General features: G+C 39.5%; 1 long non-coding RNA gene across 1 annotated transcript; it reads right to left on the minus strand.

The window, feature by feature from the left end:
- Positions 1-1,617: 1,617 nt before the first annotated feature.
- Positions 1,618-2,434, minus strand: LOC117553992. Its single transcript, XR_004570208.1, has 3 exons — positions 2,354-2,434; positions 1,956-2,083; positions 1,618-1,771 (listed from the first exon to the last, which is right to left on the minus strand). It is a non-coding gene; the product is annotated as an uncharacterized LOC117553992 (long non-coding RNA).
- Positions 2,435-10,627: the final 8,193 nt, after the last annotated feature.

Here is a 10,627-nt window from a genome sequence, read left to right on the forward strand (position 1 = left end):
TATGTACTCAATTAGTTGCTTGTAAAGGGGGTAACACAAGCAACTTAATGAAGCATTTGCAAACGAGACACTCATTGAATCTAAAACGGTGCAGCGTATTTGACAGCCTGCTAGCGATACTGCTAGTGCTAATAGTGCTAGCGGGCTTCAGCCGCGCCGTGTGTAAATGTGACCTGGGCGAAGGCTCGCAGGCAGGTTAGCTGCTGCGCACCGGTAATATGTTTTATTTACCTGAGTGCAGTCTTGCAGGCACATCGCCTTGTCTTTTTTTAGTTTATTAACACTGACAGTGTATTAATGTGAGCTCCTACACCTATTATAATTTGGCCTTTCATTGAATGCTTGATAAACCAGTTAAACGTACAGATGTCATTGTGAATTGGAAAACTGCATTTAAATGTTGTTAAAGGTCAACGTTTCCATGTATGGTTCAGCAATTGTTGGTCGTTTACTAGGAGTTGACATATTTTAAGCTCAAATACTTTGTTCAATCCAGAATAATATACGTACTCGCCTTTATCTTTTTGCCATTTTAGCCTTTTTACCAATTTCTTCATATCACAGTTTTGCATGATGTCACTGTAGGACAATGTTTTAAGGATCTCTTGTCGAGGTTGTCAGTTTGAAATGTCTGGATGAAGATGTAACTGATTTACAAATGTTAAAAAATGCCTCTTTTCATCCTCTGTCTGAGGGAAAACCCCAAAAAGCATGATAGGGCGAGCCAGGCCCCTTTAAGTTATTTTATTTTATTTTGTTCTGCTTCTGAGAAGCTAATGTATAAGTTATACAGTTATTTCTGCAAGAACATTACAATAAAATGACTGTTTAATCTTCACATCTTGTATTCATGTCTATAATTTTGATAGACATGTCACTGAAATATTTCCTCCATTTACTGTCTGTGTTAAAGTCAGTGAAATAATTATGTACATTTTTGAAAACTTCCTCAACTGCGATGCGACTGGCATTATCAGGAGGCACTACAACACTTGTTCCTTCAGATTTGTGTGAACTTCATCAAAATACTCTTCCATGCTTTCAACAACGGACAATATAACACTATTGGCAACACCACTGCCCTGTAATTTGGCTATAATAGATGCACATATTTCTTTAGACTGGTCTTTAAAGATAGAATATCCAGACCCACTGGCCTGCTGATTTGGCAAATCTTGATCCATGTCAGAATCACCAACATGTAAAATGTCTTCCCTGAGACCAGCAGCTTGTTGGACTGGTAATGAAGGATTATTGCTTGAAATGACCCCATCCTTATCATGGTATTTATTCAAGTATTTTCTAAAAACCTAAAAAACGTTTGAACTGCAATGAGCAGCCATCCTGAGCGCATATCAAATCAAACTGTTTCCCTGGATACAAGCCATGAACAAGCTTAAGGTGCCGAGTTAAGGATCCAGGCGTATCAAGCAATAATCTGCAAATGTAACACTTATACATTACTCACAAACCTAGTTCTCAGTTCCTTGATCTTAGGGCTCTCACTGGTGGTGTCAACATCTATGTTGACAGTTGACAGTTGTTTGCAGAAATGTGTACATGCTTTTGAGTGCTGGATCATAGCTAGTGCCTAAGACAAAGTGAAGCTTAAAAAGTTCATCAATTGCTGCTAAGGAAGTAGCCTCACAGGGGATGAGCTTCTTGTCGATCACAATGAAGAAAATGCCGATGGCCTCCTTGCTGGTCCCTGAAGCAAGAAGATATGGCTGTCGATATGGCTCTGAAGGTGCTCATCCAGACTCCTACAGGACTGAAGGACAAGGCAAGCAAAATTATCATTTTACATGGCTAACTATGCGCATGTGTGTGTAATATGTGAGTGTGTTTTTAGGAATAGTTTATATTTGCACTAGCCTAGTCCTACTTTATCATAGTGACAGCTCTCTGTAGTAGTTCTGGTGGCTAGATCTAACATTCTTAAACCTGCCACATACCTTGTGAAATATGACCAGATGGTCAATGGCCTGAGCTACACTGATCTTCTGGGTTTTCTTCCTTCCCGCAGGCTGGGGTGACAGGAGGTGCAGAAGGAGGAGGATGGATGCCATATCACTGTCCCACTCTGTAAGAAAAGAGAACAATGATCAACTTTCTTTTTTTACCCATCTGTATAATGTCCAACAGTTCATAGTGCCTGTACGAGCAAAATACAAGACATGAAGTCTCACAACACAATAAAGTATGGAAAAAGTGAAGTGGCCTGAATACTTTCCAAATCCACTGTACCCTGGCATTCTCCAACTGTGTGGTCATACACTCCCTCCAGCCACACATAGACAATTTACAATAGGCTATATGACATGATATGACAATGCAGTTCCTAAAACCATACCTGGTGATTCCAGTGATGGTTCATCAGCCCTTTGGTTCTTGGCAGACAACAACAAGCGCTTCAGCAAGGGTGTGGAAGTCAGCCTTTCTGCCTGTTGGATGACCTTTGCTTTGAAGGAGGTTGGCCACTTTTCCAGTAGTTTGGATGGAGAATCTAAAACACATATACAGCACAAACGCAAGAACCACCATCAGGTTTTAAATGTACTACTAATGCCAATTTCACAGGTGTAGATCATCTCCATTTAACTGAAGGTTGCTTAAAACGTGTATCAAAATAGATTTACTAATAAATAACATTCATAATAAGCAAAAGTAGGAATAATAAAATATTACCAATCCTTTAGTGTCCAGCAGCCGGGAATACTGAAAGGACAGTGGGGGGGGGGATCTGTCAGGATCGTGGACAAGGCGCTGTCTATATTCCATTGTGTCTCTCATCTTCTTCATTATGACTTCTCTGTCATTTGTATGATTCATCACAGATATGAGCTCTTGAAATCTCTGCTCATCTGGATGATTATCACAGTGGCCTATCTCTCTCCTTAGCATGGGGCCTCCATTCTCTTCTATTCTGGAATCCTTGGACCTCACAGGAAGCCGCGTCGCTCTCTGAACGGACTTCAGTCGCCACGCTAGAAACCCACCGCCTTTCTGACCAATTCACCCATTGACACAAACATTCACATAACCAATGGTGGTAGCTGCCATGCAAGGTGCTGGCCTGCTCATTGGGAGCAATTCGGGGTTCAATGTCTTGGGGAAGGACACCAACCCTGCATTGGACAATCCGCTCTACCTCCTGAGCCATAGCCGCCCAAATGAATGAAACTACCCTATGCATATAACTACTGGAATTCTTAAATACAGTGGCATGTTATAGAAATCCCACAGCATTCAAAGAACCATGTAAGCCATCTAAAACAGTCTACTTTGATCATAATCAAGAATAACTCACATATCCTGTCTTCCCATGTGGATCTTGGAGCGAGGGAAACAGGGTAACAATCGCCAGTGCACCAGACTTTGGTCAGTCGCTGAGGGATTCTCCTGTAGAGCAAAAACAGTCAGTGGTTACATTTAATTCATTTAAGTCTAAGATAGACTTAGTTTTAGAACATATAAACTTAATTAACTCAATTTGTGTAGAAATACAATTGCACCAACTTCATCCACACTTAACCTACATACATGACACTTTCATGCAAAGCTATACAACAAATGTAATCTTACCCCTCACTCTCCACCTGTCTACAACTAGAATGTTCACCATCACTTTTCTTGTGGCAGGATTAATTGTTCCTTTTTCCTCATACTCCTTCAGCACATCACTTCCACCTGGTTTGGTCCGCAGAATCTGTTTTATCAGCTTAAAACAAAACACAACAAAAATCACACCCGTTAAGTAAGCAGTATAGGTTTATGAGCAATCTACTGGTACAGACACACAGATGGACTGATGGACACACGTCACTAAAATGTAAAACAATGGTCTACATTACATATTGAACATGTACTCACATGTTTGGCTTGTGGACCCTGCAAAGCCTCCTCCTCTTTTCTGATGCGTTTCAGAGTGCCACTGAAAAAATCCTTTTCACTGCTGCTTTTCGAAGTGACTGAAAGAGTATCTGTGCCTGAGGCTGAGGATGAGGATGGCTCTGGAAAATAATGTCATCACACAAGAGATATTAAATATGAATATTAAAATGATATGATCTTCATTTGTCATGTCTTTATGCAATCTACTGGTGAAGTGTTCTCAAAAATACAACAAACCCACTGAAAACCTCCATTGCAAGTATGAGTCCCAAAGTCGTTGACCACAAGAGAGCACTATATTTGGGAACAATACTTACATGGCAATGGTGGTTTTTAGTCTAGCAAAAGCTTAAGAACAAGGCTTTCAACAAGATTCCCAAGTAAGTACAAAATTATGTATTTTTGTCAATCACACCACACATTTGATTCCTATAAACAACACTTTACCTTTTAAGATAGTATTGTTTATAGGAATCAAATGTGTGGTGTGCTTGACACGTGCATGGGGATAATCAGCATACAATAAAATTGAGAAATGTAAAATAGACCCTTTTCTCAGCAGCCATGTTGACATGCTGGGTAAACAGAGATGTAATTTAAGATGTAGGCAGTCAAGGGCCCTGATAATATGCTGTCTCACTGCAATGGCTGTGACACACTAAATAGAACGGGGCCATAATTCATTTGATCAATTACACCTGTGTTTACCCTGCTATGACGTCAACATAGCTGCTGAGAAAAGGGTCTATTGTCGTCACTCACCACCACTGTCATTCAGTTCATCTTTGATGACAAAGCATATTCCACTGGTAGTCAGTACATCTGGAAACGCGTAGTCGTCCACCTCTGTGCCAGATGTTGTCCACAGGGATGGAAAACCTCTCTTTCACTAAAAGGATTGAAGACCAAATATCAGCTTAACCCATTAACAGTGCCCCCCAAGTATAAGCCATTAATATAGACGAGTTGATGTCTAATCGCACGCACGCACACACACACACACACACACACACACACACACACACACACACACACACACACACACACACACACACACACACACACACACACACACACACACACACACACACACACACACACACACACACACACACACACACACACACACACACACACACACTCACACCAAATAGGTTGATTGTTCAAGCCCTTATTACGACCAAATAGGTTGATTGTTCATGCGCTTATTACAACCTATAATCACGTTATAAAGTTTTCGACCTCTAGTGCTCCTGTTGACTGCAAACGCTCCGGAGGGTCGTATATTCACAAATAACCCTCTCTGGAAAATCCTAAATTGTAGGATAGTTTGGCCATTAAAATGCTTTTTGATTAGATTTCTAGCGAGAAGTGTATATTGTACTTTTAGAATCCACGTCCAGTGGATGTGTAGGATCTATAGTTTGATAGATATTACAAAGATTATTTGAGGTCTCGCCAGGAGAACGTGTAACGGCAGCGTCCATGTAAAGTTAGCATCAACCCTCACAGGGTGAAAACAGTATTTCCGGTCTCAAAATGTTCATAATAAAACCGTATTCCCCTCACTGTCAAATGATTTTAAAGCTATATTTGCAGTACTCATTCACTAAAAGACATAATTGTATCCTTGTTAATTACACAACATGAATTGGTTTAAATTGTGTAACTGCTTTTGTGTTTTTCCCTTTCGATTCTGAGAGACACATTTCTTTTTTCAGAGGTTTTGATAGGCTAAAACATCGAACTACCCATAATCCTCAGCTATCGTTGAAGCTCGGTGATTGGATGTTTTAGCCGCAATGCACGTTGGGATATGGTGTTTATGCGATGTGAAATCCGAAAATATTTATAAAAAAATAAAAATAATAATACTTTATTCTGAATGTGCTTGCTTTTCTCTTTGAACGTCATGACATAACGGCATTGTAATACACAGTTCGGCTGCATGAAATATTACACATCTGCCGTAGTTCTCTATTTATAGAGTCCTGATTAGAAGACTTCTGGAAAAACTGGAAGAAATGCCGCCGAAACTGAATACATGACGTGGATCACAAATATATCAGCAATTAAACCACATCTTCAATTTCTCTTCACATATTATGTCTCCTTGCAGTATCAACACTAATTCGGCTGACTTTTATATTTGATCCAATTGGTAGATATATTTACACCATAATGGTGCACAGCTGATAGAAAAGGACTTGTAGTTTGTAAAGATATTACTGATTTTCTTTGCATTAAAGAATGTAAATACTGAGTTGAGAGAATAGTCAGGGGTTGTGGGTGATGGGAGACACATCTATGGAATCAGAATTTCAATAGCTTACCATTAAATGATGGATATACCTTTCTGTCTATGTTTTACAAATCAGATATTAATGTGTAGAACAGAGTTCCCGTTAGCCGGTAATTACCGGACTACGACCGGTAAAATATGCTGAAGACCGGCAAATCTAAATCTCTCCGGTCAAAGTGTCCGTTCAAAATCATTTCCGTTTAGCTCAATACAATACCGCATCAGTTGCGCAACTTGCGCCATTTATGTGACAGACAAAAGAGTATGTGACAGACAGGAATAGTCAATTCTAATGTCTAACACTTAATGTGGAGAAAGAGATGTCCTTTTATGGGTTGATTGTGCGTTGATCGGTTGGTAATGCCTCGGGGTTCCGGTGGGCATGTAAACAAATGCATAATGCTGCGCTATACTTTGTGGTCTCACCCATAGCGACGCTTATTGTTTAGGTGTATTTTAATAAGCAGGTAGTCCTATCATTAGCTAGAACTAGCTGGATCTGATCGATATGGACATAAACGCGAGTAAAGTCTAATCTGGCGGGAGAGAGAGATCAGCTGCTGCTGACGAGTCGACACACAGCTCTGCATAATCACCTGCAGCGGTGAGCAGACAAAACACACACTGCAGGTTAGAATATCACACGTAGCTATTTTAATTACCTCTCAAACTACCTACACTAGTTATAGATATGTTTAGTTTTACTGTCGGGTCACTCATTACTGATCCGCATGATACTGACGGGCTGTCAAGAGAGGGAGAGCGCTCCGTTTATTATTCCCGTGTTATTGTAAATTACTGTTCACTTTTGAACAATGTAGTTAATCTACTATAATTAGTTTGTTTAATATCGAATCATATCAATTTGTTTTAAAGCACAATAAATAACAAAGAAGACCTTTGACCGGCACTTTTCTCATTTTGTCCGGAAAATGTAAACTTTAACGGACATGTTGACCGGCGAAAAAATATTCTAACGGGAACTCTGGTGTAGAACTACAATATGTGAAATAATATAGCAATATCCTGTAAAATTATGTGAAAACATGAATAACACTACACATCTTCAGATGTTACACATATATAAGTGTCCTAAACTAATAATAAAAAGTTATTATGGCATTGTATGCATGTGTGTTATTTGTAACATCTTCAGAAACTACCTTTCCAACTCCTCATGCAGTTGACTGTTACAGGTCTATACAGGTTCATTGTACAATGCATAAGCATGAAACTGAAATATCAAAACAATATATGTGTGGATAACAAAATTAATCCGTCATAAACTAAACTGGAAATTATACTGGAAAGTATAATTTATTGTGTTAACACTGTAAACTTGACAGTTTTTTAACCCGAACCACCTAGTGGTTAAAACACGTTATATTTAGTTGAATATGTTATATTTGATGAAATATTAAGAGTAGCCTACATACAAAATAGGGGGGAAAGTAGAAGGTCAATGATAGAAATATAGAATAGAAAATATCAAGAAGATACTGTAGTGATCTCTACAATAAAACATAGTTAGTGGAGGACGTCCAAAGATATTAATATGAGGATGTGCAAAACAGACAAACTAATAACGCTTTATTTAAAGTGGACCTATCATGCAAAATGAACTTTTGTATGTCTTTTGTACATTAATATGTGTCCCCCGGTGTTCCAGGGAACTCACCAAGTGTCAGAGAATACAACCCTCTCTCTTTTCCTCCGTACCCAAATATTTTAAAAACAGGGCTACAACGAGCAGATACAGATTCCATCCGAGCTGACGTCAGCCCGGGAATAGTGTTGTTCACACGAGACGTGTCCGTTCACACGAGACCAGATGAAAAACACCCACCTCTCCGCCTCTTCCAAGGGACGAGGTGGCAGAGTTTCAGTTAGATTTGTTTTCGCCGGTCAACATGTCCGTTAAAGTTGAAATCTTCCGGACAAAATTAGAAAAGTGCCGGTCAAAGGTCTTCTTTGTTGAGCTTTAAAACAAATGAATAATGACTCTATATAATAATATGAGAATAAAACACGGAAGACGGAGCCTCTCTTTTCCTCCCCCTCTTCTGGGAGCCCAGCAGCTGATCTCCCTCTCCTGCAGGGGGGCGTGGTCAGCTGCAGCTCATTTGCATTAAAGCTACATCACAGAATCAGCCCTTGCAAAAACAGGGCTGGAAAAGAGCAAATAGAGCAAAATGAGGCATGGCTAAAATGCATGATCTGTTTGGTATTTTGAAAAAAAAACTTAACAGACATGTTTTATATAGGTATGGCCCTACAATATATTTTTCAAATATAGCATGATAGGTCCACTTTAAACATTCAAGAATACTTTAAGTTAAGGTCTTCTTTTGAATAAGAAAAAACTGTGGGGGTATCAACAGATAAATATTAAGTCTGACAAAATACTTAACGTCTAATATATGTGACCCGCTCTATCAAAATCAATCGGAAGTCGCAACGGCTCATTACAAAATAAACGTGGATTTGCGTAAAAAAATATTTTTTTGGGGTTCGGGTGTTTTGTTTGATTTTAAATAAACAAAGTGTTGGCTTTCAGAATATGAAACTTTTATTTCCAAAATCACACGATAAATACATTTTTGAAGCTTGCAAAGGGAAGATGACAGGCACCTCTCACTCGCCACTCTGCTCTTCCACAGCGCTGCTTCCCCTGCCTCCGGCTGAAATTATTAATGTAAGGCGTATAGCAGGGTTGCCCAACCTTTTTTTGAACCGAGAGCTACTTTTAAAGTTACCAGTCTGCCGAGATCTACCAGTCCAAATAGAGAGGCGTAGCCATTACTGACCAGGTAAATACACACTTCTACTTGTATAAAACTGACCTTCGTACGATGAATACTTCATAAAATCCTGCAGATCCTTTATCTTACCTCTTTCTAATCTACACACATACAAGTATGTAACTGAAGTTACACAACAGTGTTGTTGATACAGAGTTTATTCACACGTCACATTCTACAGTGGGTAATGTTTTCAAGAAACATTGAACAGTGCTGCCACATATGACTCAGGAAAAAAAGAAAAGACTCTGAACCCTTTCTTTGCCATTATATAAAAATAGTGTTGCTACAAAAGTATAAATTAGGCTTACTAATAAGACAACTCAGATCTGAAGCTACACAGGAATCTGCTGCCAAAGTGCAATAAAAAAGACAAAATGAATAGAATCAAACCCTTTTTGTGTTGCATTTTAGTAGAGTATAAAAAGAAATGCCTTTAAAATAGGATGCAAGCAACACTAGTTTCTTAACCTGAATTGATAATAGACTATATCAATTTACGTTTGCATTCTTATACCATTTTGTACAATAATTATAATGAAAAAGTTCAAACAAACCTGTTGAAATGCTTCTGTTATTTTTACTGTCCCCCAAAAGCGCGTCGGCAGCCTCCAGGGATGCTTCTTTCACAACTTCGCCATCTTTGAAAGACTTCATGTGTTTAGCAAGAACGTGACTGACACGATAAGATGCTATGATAACAGCCTTGCTCTTGTTGTTGGGCCTGGTGAAAACGGACTGCTGTGCATTTAGCTGTCCTTTCAGGTCCCTCACCTTTTGGGAGCGTAGGGCAGAATTAGGAGGGAATTCCGTCTCGTAGCGTTTGTGCACTGTTTTGAAATGCCGCTCCTAAATTACCCTTCTTCGATAAAGCCACGCTCGCATTGCAGATGAGACAGATGGACTTTGAATTGGAATAGATACAAAAATAATAATCCTCCCACTCGGAGTGAAAATTATATATTTTGGGCTTTTTTGCTTCTGCCATAATTGCGGTCTTGTGTGTGTGCGGAATGTCACTCCTGTTGACACGGACAACGTCAGCAAAATAGTGCCCACTGCCCACCAGCCACGCCCCGACACATGGGGTCACGCCGGCCATTCACAAAGCTTTGATGCGTTCAAGTGCATTATACCTTCTTATATCTGCTCTCTGATCTCTCAACGAATTAAAAGTACATATTGCCTGAGATCTCATGATGTGGTTTTATTAAATGTGCCAAGTGCTAGGACTGTCTTAGGGAAGAAAGCTTTTAGTTGTGCAACTCCACTAACTTGGAACAGTCTGCAAAAATGTTTAAAACTGAGCACTTTGGTTCCCCTGCCTCATTTTAAAACTCGGCTGAGTGACATGCTGTTTGATACTCATGGTACCTGTCACTGTAAATAGAGTTGTGTAAACTGTACCCTGTAATTGATGTTGTATGTCGTCCTTATTGTTGTTCTGTTGTTTTTATGTTACATGTGTAACCAATGTGCTGCAGGTCACCCTTGAAAAATAGATATTTTGATCTCAAAGGGCTTTCACCTGAGGCCTAGGCCTGAGTACTACGAAGCAGGATTTTCGCTTAGCCGGCTAACTTCAGGGAAAACTCGGGGTTTCCGGTCCTACGACACTGGTTTTCTTTTT

The sequence above is a fragment of the Gymnodraco acuticeps genome, unplaced genomic scaffold (genome assembly GCF_902827175.1).
Source record: "Gymnodraco acuticeps unplaced genomic scaffold, fGymAcu1.1, whole genome shotgun sequence".
Classification (NCBI taxonomy): Eukaryota; Metazoa; Chordata; class Actinopteri; order Perciformes; family Bathydraconidae; genus Gymnodraco; species Gymnodraco acuticeps.